This window comes from Pinus tabuliformis, chromosome 2_2 (genome assembly GCF_031772625.1).
Source record: "Pinus tabuliformis cultivar Carrire ecotype Pingquan chromosome 2_2, CPIR1, whole genome shotgun sequence".
Lineage (NCBI taxonomy): Eukaryota > Viridiplantae > Streptophyta > Pinopsida > Pinales > Pinaceae > Pinus > Pinus tabuliformis.
Genome location: NC_142300.1, coordinates 1,135,371,504 through 1,135,386,474, shown reverse-complemented (window position 1 = coordinate 1,135,386,474; position 14,971 = coordinate 1,135,371,504). Strand labels below are relative to the sequence as shown.

Below are 14,971 nucleotides of genomic sequence, written 5' to 3'. Positions count from 1 at the left end.
TGGTTCCTTTTGATTACCTTTAATGCAAATTGGTCCATTCTTCTCAATAGCTTGTTGTTAATGGGTTATTTCATGTACTCCTTGGTCTATATGTTGAATATGCTTTGTTTTATGTTATAATCAGGTGCTATTTAATTGTTTGAACTGTTGGTGATTGCAGGTTTTGGAGAAAGGGAGGAGCTCATCCGGATCAACAAAGCTTGGACTTCTACAACAGCGTTTGGACAGAGGTAAGAACGAAACACTTGATTTCTCATATCATAATGTATGTTTAGAGAAGGATAGCTCCAGTTTGTTTTGTTTGTCATTAGAATGTCTTAGACTTCTAGGAAGGTCAGCTGTGTCCGCACCCTTGACCGATTCCGTGTGACAGTAAAGGAGTAGGCCAAAGAATCCTTTTACTCAAACAATCCTTGGATTTTCTTCTTAATTTATGCGATTTCCATCACTAACATCCTGTACATGCCAATATTAGGAAGAAGGAACTTTTGCTGCAACTGTAACTCATGTTGGATTCCTCTCTTGGGAAGTAATCCTTTTGGTTCCTGAAACACCTCATCATCATGGTTAACTACATCAACCATTTCATATTTCAAATTATAATTACAACCATCAAACACTTCACAATCAATATCGTTGTTGGGTTTGATCATGAGAAGCACTAAATTCATGCTCAAATTCAATATTATTTTCCTCTGCCCTGCATTAACAAGTGAAAGATTTATTTTCTTGATATGAGCTCCCACAATATATTCTACCCCATTTTTGAATAAATGATATTTTTTTTCATGTCTATTGAAGATGGATTTTCTGTCATAAAGGTACAAAATGCCCAAAACTATGCCACAGATATCTAACGGCACAAAATCAAGCTCCACCTCATCTATGAAATTTGAAGTAATAGCGAACTTCATTTTACACTTTCTAGTAACCGAAAATTGCACATTGTCACACACCCATCCAAGTGGATATGGTTTAGGATGTGGAACGGTTTCCAAGTTTAAACTTTTGACAATGTTTTCAGAGATAAGATTGGCTTGATAGCCACTATCAAAATGCGTATCAATCTTGTTGTGTTTTGATATCACCCTTATGTGAAAAATATCTATTCGCCTCCTTTTTTTTGGAATTTCATTTTGTGACTTTGAAGAACTAGTGCTAGCAATGGATTCTTTTCCTTTTAACCCCATGGTTATGATTTTAGTTTGATCACCAAAATCAGATACTAAATCCTCTTGAATAATGACTATTACACAACATTTTGTCACTGTCCCTGTACTCCCCATCCACGATCTTGGATGACCTATACAGTGAACCCGACATGCTTTCCCATCATGAAGAAACTCCCAATATGTCCCTCTTCATGAGCAAAATAATTCCCCTTTGCATCATTTCCCAAGAATCTTCCTTTTATCCCAGTTTACAAGACTGACGCTACTAACCAGTTTCCTCCTTGCGCTGATTTGTAGAGATTAAAACTAGCCCTCGTGTCATATGAAGTGACTGAGCCCCTTTCCATTTGCACTGATCCTCTTTTGGAAGGTTTTTTAAATAAGGAGCTAAAGATTCCATGTCTAGAAGCTTCGTAACAGAAGTCTGGTAGATGGATGGGCCGGATGGAGCCGAGGAAGTTAGTTTGGAATCATTTCACCTATTAGGATAGAACAAACTCAAGGGATAAGACCTTCTCCCATGATGAGAGGAACCATCTCCCATCCATCCAAGCTATATAAACCTCTCTTTTTCCCAAGCAAAAGCTAGTTGGAGTTTTGGAGTGACTTTGAATGATCAATAAGTCATCTATAGCTTTTAGCTTTCTAGTGTATGTTTGAGGGAGAATAGTGTGTTTTTGGATTTGTTTGAGACTAAAGGGGAAAAGGCCTTAAAACTTCCATTGTTGGGGCTATCCATGAAGTGCTAGTAGAAGTGTGGGAACCCAGATACATCGGAGGAGACTAGCAATGTCAAGGCACCGATTGTAATCTCTTTCTGATTTATATAAATGCAACTATTGATTGATTTCCTACATGAAGTGTCATTCTACATCTTTATAGCTTAATGTTACTTCACCTATTAAGTAGGCTGAATACAATATTGTATGTTATTACATTTGTTGTTATTGTTGTTTGCTTTTTTCATGTATTCGAAGGAAGGAAACCGAAGATAGCTGGAGTGAAGAAGCAAGATCATCACCAAGCAGAATACCATTCTAAGAGGTAGGCCCTCTTAATTGATTCTAGATTAAGGAGATTTTATATAGATTGTTTGCTTGTGGCTAGACCTGATGTCTTAGGCTAGAGGAATTGTTTGTGTCTGCACTGAGAATTTACCTGCACCACAAATTGGCGACTCTGTTGGGGAGCCAATCCTTCTATTTGATTGATTTTCATTTTATGGTTTTGTGTGAACTTTTCTAGTATCACCATTTCCCTTTAGTGTTCTTTGATTTACCTGGTTTACTGCTCTAAGCCTGAAATTTACAGTGGCAAGTTTGGTCTTAGCCTTTGATTTTTTTTTTCCTTGAATCCTGAGTCAGCGCGTTTATTTTTCTGGCAGTCGCACCGATTAGTGAAAATTTCTCAAAAATAGTTGCGCTGACCCCTTCTGGAACTCGTTGTCAGTTAGGCAGTCATGTCGATTCCTGTAGGTGGAGATCAGGGTTTACCCTAGATCATAGCCAGTGTGTCTTTCCCTTCTAATTTTTGTCTCTAAACTTGTTTTGACAATGTTCTCCCTGGCTGGAAAGCTCTTTTAGCTTGGTTTATATGCTTGGTTGATTTGCATTTTTTTCAATTGGTTTCTTGAGTTCTTGGATGGTTTATAACCCTAGGGCATCTAGGCCATCATCCATTCACTTATTTGTGTGCTCAGGAAGTCAAGTCGATAGTCAAATTTGTTCCTTGCATTTTGTTTCATTAGTCCTTTTGTTTCTTTGATTTCCATTTAACAAGTTTGAAAAGTTTCGTTTGGTGTTTGAGCATCTCTTTTTGGGCATAGATCACATTTCTCATGTTATTTTTGGTTCAGTGTTTGCTTCATTGGTTTGAAAAGAATTCTCTTTTGTGCTTTGTGTTTTCTTGTGATTGATTGTATTGGAAATGTTTCATTAAAGTGAGAAGTATTTGTGAAAGATTCATTTCATCATTTCATTAAAAATTACATAATTCTAGTTTGCTGAATAAATATGTTACATTAGTCAGCATCATTGAAGGCTATAGTTTCATCATCATTTGCATTGGAAAAGAAATGAATTCTCTTTACTAGTGAAAGGACTACTTGAAGTGCATTTGACATGAAAGTTAGGAATTGGAAAGAATTTTTTCATCATTTTGTTTTCAAAAGAGAAATAGTGAAAAAATCATTTTGCTTTCAATTACTTGTTTTGTTGCATTTGAGTGTGTTTTCTACTCTCATTAGTGTAGACAATTCATCGAATTGAAAAGCTCTTGTCTCATTTAGCTGCATATAGGTTTTTTTCGAGTCACATCGATAAGGCCTGAAAACCGAGACACCATTTCAAGATCAACTCTTAAATGAACTCAATTAACCTAAGGCGCATTTGAAATCTAACAATCACATTTTAAAAGGTCTAGGCTAGAGACGTGTTCCAGTGTCTTGAAACGTAGCAGTTGTCATTCGCTTAGGCACTAGACAATGCTAGTACAGACTTGTGCTCCTTGTACCATTGAGTATATAAAGGGAGACCCCACAAGGTTGCAATCCTTTATCTATAGGAAGCGGAGTCTGCCAACTTGAAAATGTGATGCACCAAACATAACATTTGCGGAGATTTTCTGCTTGTATTTCTGGTTCGTCGGGAAGTATTTTGCAGTTCACAGTTACATGGTAATCCTTTTTGCCTAGATCATCCTGAGTAGTCATTTTGATCTTTTTAACTCCATAAATATAAAAGATCACCCGAGCGCTTTTCATTTCGAGCTCATTTCAAACTAAAAGTGATAGAGTCACCTTTGCTTCTTTCTCGACTCTTAAAACATGAAAGAGCACTAGTTTGCTTTTGTGTCTTAAAAAAAATTTGTTGTCCATGAACTTACAACATTCCTGTTAGTCATTTTAGACTACATTGTGAATATACCTTTAAATACATTTTAAATCCCTTGAAATCAATCTCTTTTCCATCTATTTGAGACAAAATCATCATGGCTAAACCAACTGGTTCGCTTAGTTCCTCTTCCTCTCCTTGGTCTAAAATATTGTCTGAGGAGCCTTTCCCTGAATTGCCAGAGTCGCTTGAGGACCAAGGTGTTGAGCTTGGAATTGTTCTAAGTATTCAACCTTTGTCATCTCCTCCTCCCTCTTTATATACTGGGTCACTTTATGACATTGGCCCAGAATCTCCAGATAATCCTATCCAGAATCCCGAGAGTCTGCCGACTTCTCAAGGTGAGCTTGGACTAGTTGTTTGTCCTCCGAATCCTTTGTTCAATCTTGTTGTGATATCACCTTAGCATTCATACAATCTATACGATAAGCTGGGTATTCCTTTGGAATTGTCCCTGTTAACATCTTTGGTAGTCCGTTGTCACCTATTTTCACCCATGGAATTAGAAGGCGAAATCTTAGTCTCTCCGAGTCACTCGGAGGTTTCCACTCCACGCATAGTCGAGGAGCAGGAACATCCTTTCCCTCCTGAAGGTTTTCCTTACATGGGAAGCATTCCAACCAGTGTTCATCCTGAGTTATCGTGTAATTATGTGACTTTAACTCAGTTGGTTTCAGGCATGCCTACTACCTCATCATTTTATCACAACCCTATTTGGGAATCTGGCACTATGCCTACCACAGGTCCATTCATTCAGAACCCAACCTCCCAACAGTTGGTATTTTTGCAGTTAGTTAAGTCTCAGTGCAACCCACCATTCCAAATAATCCTGTCATTTTGATTCAAGTAACCCGTCTGGTTCAACCGATGATCTTAGGTCACGTCACTATCAGTTCTTCGATCCCTCCAGTTAGTGGGTAGGTTGTGCCACTACCTAGGGGGCAGAGTCTGAATGTTTCTATGATGTCTGGGACAACCAATGTGAGTGGCTCATAACCTCACATGGTTGGCATGAACCATCCCTCTTCGGGTTCCATTTCAAATCCTGTTGGTCCTGTTGGATCAAGTAATGTCCAGTACCAACAACCCAATGTTGGTCTGCATAGGTCAAGTCATGTCCAATATCAGCAGCCCAATATGGCTCAAGGTCAGTACCAACCTCCATATGTTCCATATGGTTCACAAGCAATGGCTAATTTGCCATACATCCCTCAGCCTGGACCTTATGTCTAGCTTGGTCTGTCCGCTGCACCTAGTGGGTATGCCCAGATATAGTTTGGGAACTTTGAAGGTGTCATTCCGATAACTATCCCATTACCTTTGCAATAGTAGGGATAGCTCCTGCAATAGTAAGGGCAACCTTCGTTGTAGAAAGGGCCATCCATGCTGCAGCAAGGCCAACCTTCGTTGCAGCAAGGGCCATCCATGTAGCTGCAAGGCTAGATGATGCTGTAGCAAGGACAACTACAACAACCACAGGGGAAACCCTCGCAATAGTTGCAGCAAACCATGCAGCCGCAAATGCAATATATACCGGAATCCTCCCAACATATGTCTTCACAAGGTCAACCTCTACAGCCATAGGGACCGCCTTTACAACCACAAGGGCAGCCCTTGCAACAACAAGGTCAGCCTTGGCAGCAATAACCCTTATACTCTTATCAATAGTGTCAACCCTTACAAGGGCAAGGCCAGGCTCAAGTTCTATAGCAACAAGTGTAGAGTCCTTATGTTCAAGGGCAATAGGTTCAACCCCCTTTTGTCCAAGGACAACAAGTGCAAAATCCTTATGTCCAAGGACAACAAGTGCAGAATCCTTACTTCAAGGGTGGCAGGTCCAAAACACTTATTCTTAGGGACATTAGATGCAAAATCCATATGTCCAAGGCCAGCAAGCTCAACAACCTTTTAACCCATATGTTTCTTATCAACAGCCTTTGGCTGGACAGTTTCAAGGTTTTCAGGATCAGAATCCTCCCTACGAGAAATGTAAGCTACAGTGGGGGAAAAATAAAATACAATATGGATAAAATCCTCCATTATGGGGACAAAATCCTTACTAGTAGGGATGGGCCTCGCCAGCTCGTCCACCTTATTGACATCAAAAGCCTTTCAATACGCAATTGTTGTTCTTGGCTACGCTGGAATTGCCAAATGTGTCTAGACCCACGAATCATGCAATCCTTCATTCGCCATACTGGTCTCCAATTCCGTCCAAGATTTTGAGTGATTGTCCAAAGTTTGAAGGAAAAGCGAAAGAGGATCCTCAAGCCCACGTGATGACATATCACCTCTGGTGCTCCTCGAATTCCTACATTGATGATTCCATTTGTCTTCGTCTTTTCCAATGAACTCTTGCAGGTGCTGCAACCAAATGGTATATTGAGCTACCTCGAAATACCTATCATGACTTTAACACTCTCGCCATGGCCTTTCTCACACATTTCCAGTTGTCAGTTCACTATGAAACTGGCACCCATCTATTAACATCGCTCAAGCAAGACACAACGACTCACATCTCCGATCACATCCATGAATGGAGACGTAGGCACTGTCTAATTAAGTTTGAAATTGTTGATCAATTTTTGACCGAGTGGTTCACCAAATCATTTTTCAACAAAATTGCTGAGGACATTGCTATGGGTGGTTGCATCACTGAGGAACAAGCCATCACATGTGCCTAGTATCTAGACCTTGTCTATTCACAATCTGGCATGTTATATGGTGTGTTACTCGATGTGCCCAGACCGTCATCTGATTTGATGACATCTAAGTCCTTGACCACAACTCCCGTTGATGGAGTAATTGGTTCAGTGACACAGACCCCTCCAAAATCTTCTTCAAAATAGAAGTTGGTCTCCAACACTGCTCCCAATGATTCCTCTCATAATTCATTTGGCCATGGTAAAACCTGAGAGGTTCACGTTGTCTAGTCTACTGTATCGGATAAATCCTCTAAAGGTAAGAAGAAAGGCAAAGGCAAGGGTAAAGTCGATGCCCCAAAACAGGGTCCTCCTAAGTTATCTGCTAGTGATGCTTCCCAATGGAAACCCAAGTATCCATGCCTCATATGTGAGGAGGATCATTATCCTAAGGATTGTCCCAAAGGGTCCAAAGTTAGTCATTTTCTCAAAGGGACCCCAACTGTCTTGAAAGAGCCCTTTTCATCCCAGTAGACTCAAATGGTAGAGTAGCCTCAGTCATCCGCTTCCTCGGGTTCACAAGTGTTCATGATGAGTACCCCGATCAACATGGCTACTAGGTCAAAATATTATCAAACTCCTACCCAATCAACAGGGAAAGAAAAAGAAGGTACCCCTTCTTCTTCCACCTCGTCCAGTTCTGGTCCTCTCCATATAGAGCGACCTAATCCTGATTTTTCCATTCAACCACCATCTTGAGGTGTGATTTGAGAGTCCTCGTACAATCCTAACGCTAAAGCCACTCAACATTATAACATTCTTGAAGATTTGGCTAAAGCACCATCAACTATGTTTGCTCTCGATGTCCTCCAAATTTGTCCTTCTCAGCAGAAATCATTACTGTTGGCTGTTGGGGGTATTCATCCAGCTGACTGTAATCTCATTTGTTTTGACTGGGAAAAAAACGTTCCGTGTTTATCTCATAAAATTTCGTTTCTCATTCAAGTAGTCATAAATGAGAAAACCATTCATAGGACTGTCATTGATGAAGGTGCTTCTACCTGCATCATGTCTGTCGCTTGTTGGAAGGAAATTGGTTCTCCTACACTAAACCAGTCCCCTAACACTCTGGAAGCTTTTGACAGGAGTGATTCGGACCATTCGGTGTCCTTCCAAACCTTGCCATTACTTTAGAGGGCATGATAGTACACGTCAAAGTAGAGATCGTTGACGCTAATCTTAACTACAATCTTCTACTTAGATGGAGCTGCACCCATGCCATGCATGTTGTAGCCTCCTCCCTTTTTTGTGTGATTCATTTTCCCCATCAAGGGAAGATATTTATAGTCAACCAAATACCATTCTTTGCCTCCTCCTCAGATGGCAATGTTCTGTATGTCAAGCACACCAGTGCTTCTTATGAGAGTGTGGGGGCAGGACTTTTTAAAGGTCCTGCCTTGATGGGCATCTATCTACTCCCACCTCCTCATGTTTCCTCTATCAACATGATCTCAGTCAAGTTTTATCCTTGGGTCATTCCTTCGCCGGATCTTGTTAATACATGGGGTGAGGTTATGTTGTTAAGTCCTGCCGAAATTGATTATGTAGAAATTATTTCAGCTTCACCTTCGATATCCTCTGATCATCCTGTTTTGAGAACATATCTCAATGCATATTCTCAATCCCCATGGCTTGGTTCTTCAAAATCTCCTAATCCCTTAGTAGAGACTTTCCTTTCTAATGAGAGTATCATGGAAGTAATGCCTCTGGAGGAGGTACCTTGGAATGACACTCATCATCGTTCCTCGTTCTTTCCTGGCCTGGCGGTCATGTCTACTTGTCTCAAGGAGTTCTCTTCTCAGTTCTCATCCCTACCACTTCAGACACCGATCATGACTCATGAAGTTTGGTTAGAAGGTAAAATGGGTAACATTACCCAAACAATGCCAATTGATATTTTTGTCAAACCTGGTGTCGTTGAAAATCTCCATATTGGGGTAACTTGTTCTCTAGAAGGGGTCAAGATCTATACTCGTCTGTTCCAAGAGTTTCGAGATGTTTTTGCATGGTCATATGAAGAAATGCCCGACATTGACCCAAGTATAGTTGTGCACGAGATTCCAACTTATCCTCATGCGAAGCCTGTTCGCAAACGACTTCATCCAGTGCATCCTAGAAAAGTGGTCGACATTAAGGGTGAAGTTGAAAAACCTCTCAAAGCTGGATTTATATATCTAATCACTGTTACGGATTAGGTGTCAAATATTGTACTTGTGACAAAGAAACAAGGCACTATTCACATTTGCATCGATTACCATGATCTCAATCGTGCATGTCCTAAAGATAATTACCCCACTCCCTTTATTGACCAGATCATTGATGAATATGTTGGGAGGGAATTCTTTTCCTATATGGACAGTTTTTCTGGCTACAACCAGATAAACATTGCTTTAGATGATCAAGATAAGACAACCTTTATCTGTCTGTGGGGGACCTTCACGTATAAAAATCTCCCTTTTGGCCTTAATAATGTTAGGGCCACATTTCAGAGAGCGAAGTCTTATGCATCCCATGACATTCGAAACATCATTCAACCTTACTTTGATGATCTCCCCTCTCATTCTCGTAAACACCATGATCACCCTGATCATCTCCAACAAATTTTTCTTTGTTGTAGACACTACAACATTCGGCTGAATCCGCATAAATATGTCTTTTGCATCGAATCCGAATGAATCCTTGGCTTTATCATTTCAAAAGAAGGCATTCACCTTGATCCTCTTAAAGTCGAGGCCATAGTTAATTTACCCCCTCCATATTCATTGCATCAACTGTAGAGTCTGCAGGGAAAAGAAAATTTCCTCTGTCGTTTCATACCGAACTATGTTGAGCTAGCTTCAAGGTTCACCCGGTTGCTCAAGCAAGGAACCCCATTTGTTTGGGATGAGGCTGCTCAAAAGTATTTCAATGACCTAAATACTGTCCTCATAAATTCTCCTTTGATGCATCCCCCGAACTATCATTGCGATTAATTCCTTTATCTAGGTTCAGCCTCTAGTACCATTGCTATGGTGCTGGTACAAGATGATGATGAATACAATGAACATGTTATTTACTACCTCAGTCACAATCTGCTCGACATCGAAATGCATTATGCTCATGTTGAGAAGTTGGTTTTGGCTGCCATACAGGCTGTTCAACACATTCGGCATTACCTTCTACTCTGCACTACCACTGTGATTTCAGAATGCAACCCGATGACCTACATCTTGACTCATCAATTTTTGGGGGTCAAGTATTTGATGTGGATTGTTATCCTCCAAGAATTTGATTTGGTGTTTACTACTCCCAAATCTAAGAAATCATTGGTCTTCGCTGAGTTTATTTGCTCCCTTCCCTCTGCTTCACTCCCTGCTGGTGCCAATGAGTAGCTCCCAAACGAGACTCTTTTCTTAATTAGCACTCTCAGCCCATGGTACAGTGACATCATCGTATATCTCTAGACATCCACCTTCTAGTATGTGTTGACCAAGGATGATATCCGATGCATTCGACATCAATCTCAACCTTACCGTATCATTGGAGATACTATATATTGCATCGATGTTGATTCAATTCTTTGCTGCTAGCTCACTCTCAAGGAGGCTCAGAGAGTCTTGGATGACTTCCATTCTGGTGCATGTGGCGGTCACTTGTCTAGATATGCTACTACTCAAAAAATCCTTCGTGCTGGTTATTTTTGGCCCTCTATCTTTAAGGATTGCATCCTTGCCGTTCGCAAGTGCTATGAGTGTCAAATTTATTAGTGTAAGATGCGTGCCCCACCCGTTGACCTACACCCCGTTATTACCATCGGTCCTTTTTCCAAATGGGGCATTGGCTATATGACCTATAACCCTCATTCAGACGAGGGGCATGGGTATATTATCATTGTTGTGGACTATTTAACCAAATCGGCCAAAGCAATGCCTACGTACTCTGCGGAATTTAAAAAAACGACTCAATTTCTATTACATCACATTATTTCCATCTTTGGAGTGCCTCAGGAAATTGTCACTCACCATGGCTCCCATTTTTGAGATTACATGATGGTTGAGCTAACTTCTACGTTGGGTTTGCGCCATGATGTCTCAACCCCCTACTACCCTCGCGCCAATGGCCAATTTGAAGTTGTGAACAAAGTTTCAATTACAATTCTTCAGTGCACCATTGGGATGCACAAGTCAAATTGGCATCTCATGCTCTTTTCAGCTTTGTGGGCTTACCGAACCTCGACCAAGGACGCAACTGGATTCACACTATTCCAGTTAGTCTACAGTCTGGAAGCAACGTTATCGATTAAGTGCGAAATTCCATGCCTCAAGCCAACTATTGAACTTCTCCCCGAGACCTCACCTCAGGAAGAGCATCTCTTGTACCAAGAATGACTTGATGAGACTTACCGTCTTGCTGCTTTGGTCATCGAAGCATAGAAAAAGCCGGTCAAGTCCCATTTTGATCAGTTTATCTCCCCTCGAGCTTTTTCTGAGGGTGATTTGGTTCTTCTGTATGATCAGGCTAATGATAAACTGGGGGCAGGCAATTTCAATCCCATGTGGCATGGGTCCTACACTATTAAACGTGTGTTACAGAAAGAGGCCTATGATCTTATTCACTATGAGGGAAATCCTTTAGACAAGCCCTAGAATGGGCTTTATCTCAAAAAGTACTATGCTTAGGTAATCTTGCATGGTTGCTTTTGTACAATAGTGTGTTATTCATTTTTGTACAACGTGGTTTGGTGTATTGTTTTGCAATCAGCTTTCATGCTTATTATGTCTTTGCTTACTTTGCAGATGTTGGTGTCTCCTCATATTGGTTTCGTTGATGGTGCTTGTCATAGTACCCGAGTCTATCATCCGTGACATGGGCCATTTATGACCCCCATGCTCAATTGATTGATCTTCAAGGTATATGTCTAGGTCGAACAACTAATAACATCGCTAAGTATAGCGCAGTTATCGAATTGTTGTCAGAAGCTATCACTCTTGGCATTTGAGAATTGGTTGTCAACCTTGATTCACAGATTGTCGTCCTTCAACTCAACGAGCAATGTTCCATCAGAGACCCTCAGATATTGAGAATGTATCTATGTATTCATCTATTGGAAAGAAATTTTGATTACATTACATATAATCATATTCCTAGACACATGAATACATTAACAAATGCATTAGCTAATTATGTGCTGGATAGACATTTGCAAAACATGTAAAAATTCAAACAAAAAAAAATTGTACCATAGTAAGCAAGGAAATATAGCATAATATGTGTGTCTGTAATGTTTGTCATACATCAAAACCTCTAAAAATAATGTGTATTCAAAATACATCGATGGCTCACAGGCCTTGTACATTCGTGGCTCGCAGGCCTAAAAAATTGGAAAGCTAGACCTATGCACTAAAAAACATGATGCTCATGGTAGCATGTAACTTGTCAGACTATGCAAGTCAGCAATCAGAAGATCTGATGTTATGCTCTTAACCTACAAAACGATACCAGAATACCAAATATGCGAAGAAATATACCCAGAACATAGAACAATGAGAAATAACATCAAGTATTTCATTATTCAGAAAACAATTTTCACTTGCCTCTTCGAGGGGGAAACCTCCAATAGAGCAGAGTGCGATTACAAAATAAGACACGATGCTCCTCGCATGGAGTCTCTATCCTTTATATAGGATTCATACATGCAATACCATGGTTCTTATTAATACCAACTATCTAATACCATGGCCCATTTGCAACTTACTGTGGTCCCATCATTAAATGTGGGCTAACCACTTACAATTATTAATATGGGCTTTATTGACTCTTTACTTAACTATAACTATGACTCGATCCTATTACATAAATAAGGGGGTTAGGGTGGGACCCTAACATTCCCTCCCCCATAAGAATAGCCTTGTCCTCAAGGCTGAAGCTGCAGAAACTGCTGAAGAATAGTGGCTAGTTCCTAGGTTGCATCTTCCAGAGAGGCGTCTTTCCACATGACGAGGACTTCCCTGATTATGCGGCCATGCAGGTTCCATTCTCGTGTGTCTAGGACCTGTTCAGGTTGGAGCCATATTGACCCTTCTTCATCCAATTTCGGTAGACTGGTTTAAATTCTGCAATTGTTCCCAATCACTTTCTTGAAGCATGAGACATGGAAAACTGGATGGATTTTTGCAGTGGGTAGCAAAGCTAGCTTGTAGGCCACTTCTCCAATGCACTGAAGTACTTGATACAATCGGTAGAATTTTGGAGATAGTTTCTGACAACCCTTGTCTTTGAGTGACATTTGCTTATATGGTTGCAGCCTCAAAAATACCTGATCCCCTTCTTGAAATTGGCATTCTGAGCGATGCTGATCTACCTATTGCTTCATGCGGGTTGAGCTTGATGAAGATTCTCTCTAAGATGGGCAATCATGGTTGTGCGATTTTGTAGGAGTTGATCCACTGCTTGTACCTTTAAGCACCCCTTGATATAAGAAGTAGGGGAAGGAGGGAGTTGACCATAAACTGCTTCATACGGATTCATTTTGGTGGTGGCATGACAGTTGGTGTTATACCACCATTTAGCTAGAGGTAACCACTGTAAGCAAAGATGTTTCTTTTCTGAAGTGAAACACCTAAGGTAGGTTTTCAGAAATTTTTTGATTGCTTCAATTTTACCATTATTTTGTGGATGACAGGAAGTACTGAGTTTTAGTAGGGTACCTTGTAGCTTGAAGAGTTCCTGCCAAAAATTACTGGTGAAGACTGGGTCACGATCAGACACAATGGAAGTGGGCATGCCATGCAATTTGAAGATCTGATCCATGAAAGATTGAGCAACCAAAGTCGGTGTAAAAGGGTGGGGTAGGGCACAAAAACGAGCATACTTAGAAAGTCTATCCACAACCACCATGATGACTGACTAGCTTCCGGATTTTGGAAGACCTGTAATTAAATCCATAGAAACCTCCGTCCATATTGATGCCGGGATGGGCAATGGTTGTAATGTGCCTGGTACTTTGACTGTCTCTCCTTTGTGGCACTGACAGACATCGCATTTTGCTACAAAAGTAAGAATGTCCTTTTGCATGCTTTTCTAAAAAAATGATCTTCAAATGAGAGCATACGTCTTCTGAAAGGCTGAATGTCCTGCAATGGGGGATGAGTGCAACTTCGCCAAAATGCGGCTTTTGAGGGTGGATGTTGGTGATATTACGACTCTGTCCTTGTAGCGAAGAATCTCATCCTACCACGAGTAGCCCTTGGTGGAATTTGGATCCACCTGCAATTGAGTAATGAGTTGGGAGAGCCAGGGATGTGAAAACCATTCCCGGCAAGCCTCTTCAATCCATTCTGGAATGGGAAGGGAGATTGCGAGCAGGGTACTTTCCTCCTCAAATTCGCAAGATTATGCGTCTGCTACAATATTTTCGTGTCCTATCTTTTAAATTATCTCATAATCATATCCCAAAATTTTGGTGAGCCATTTATTTTTTTGTGGTGAGGATAGGTGTTGCTCCAAAAAATATTTAATACTTTGATGATCTGTGCGGATTTGGAAACGTCTCCCCAATAAGGAAGGTCGCCAGGTATCTACTGCATGTAAGATGGACATCATCTCCTTCTCATAGGTAGATTGTCCCAGATTCTTCCCACTTAGTTGTTGGCTTGTGAAGGCCAAGGGTCGACCTTCCTACATTAAGACCGCCCCAATACCCATACCCGAAGCATCACATTCAATGACAAAAGATTTCGTGAAGTTGGGTAGTGCTAAGACTAGAATGGAACACATGGCATTTTTGAGAGTTGTAAAGTCCTATTGTGCTTCATCATTCTAGAGGAATGAATTTTTCTTGAGGAGTTGAGTGAGGGGCCTCGCAATGTGACCATAATTGCGGAAAAATTTGTGATAGTAGCCCGTGAGACCCAAAAATCCTCCCAGGCTCTTCAAGGTCTTAGGTTGAGGCAAATCTTGCATTGCCTGAATCTTTTTGGGGTCCACCCTGACACCTTCACGCCCCACAATGTGGCACAAATACTCAAACTCTTCCATGCCAAAAGAACACTTGGACATCCTAACAAATAATTTATGCTCGCAAAGTAGTTCCAAGAGCAGATCTACATGCTGAAGATGTGCAGCCCAAGTGCGACTGTAGATGAGGATGTCATCGAAGAAAACAAGGACAAATTTTCTGAGATATGGTTTGAGAAGGTGGTTCATAAGGCTCTGAAAAGTAGATGGG

General features: G+C 40.8%; 1 pseudogene; it reads right to left on the bottom strand.

Annotated features, from left to right (window-relative positions):
* Nucleotides 1-5,369: 5,369 nt before the first annotated feature.
* The window catches only part of LOC149197392 (putative pentatricopeptide repeat-containing protein At3g25970 pseudogene), an 89,417-nt pseudogene continuing 79,815 nt past the window's right edge, over nucleotides 5,370-14,971 (bottom strand).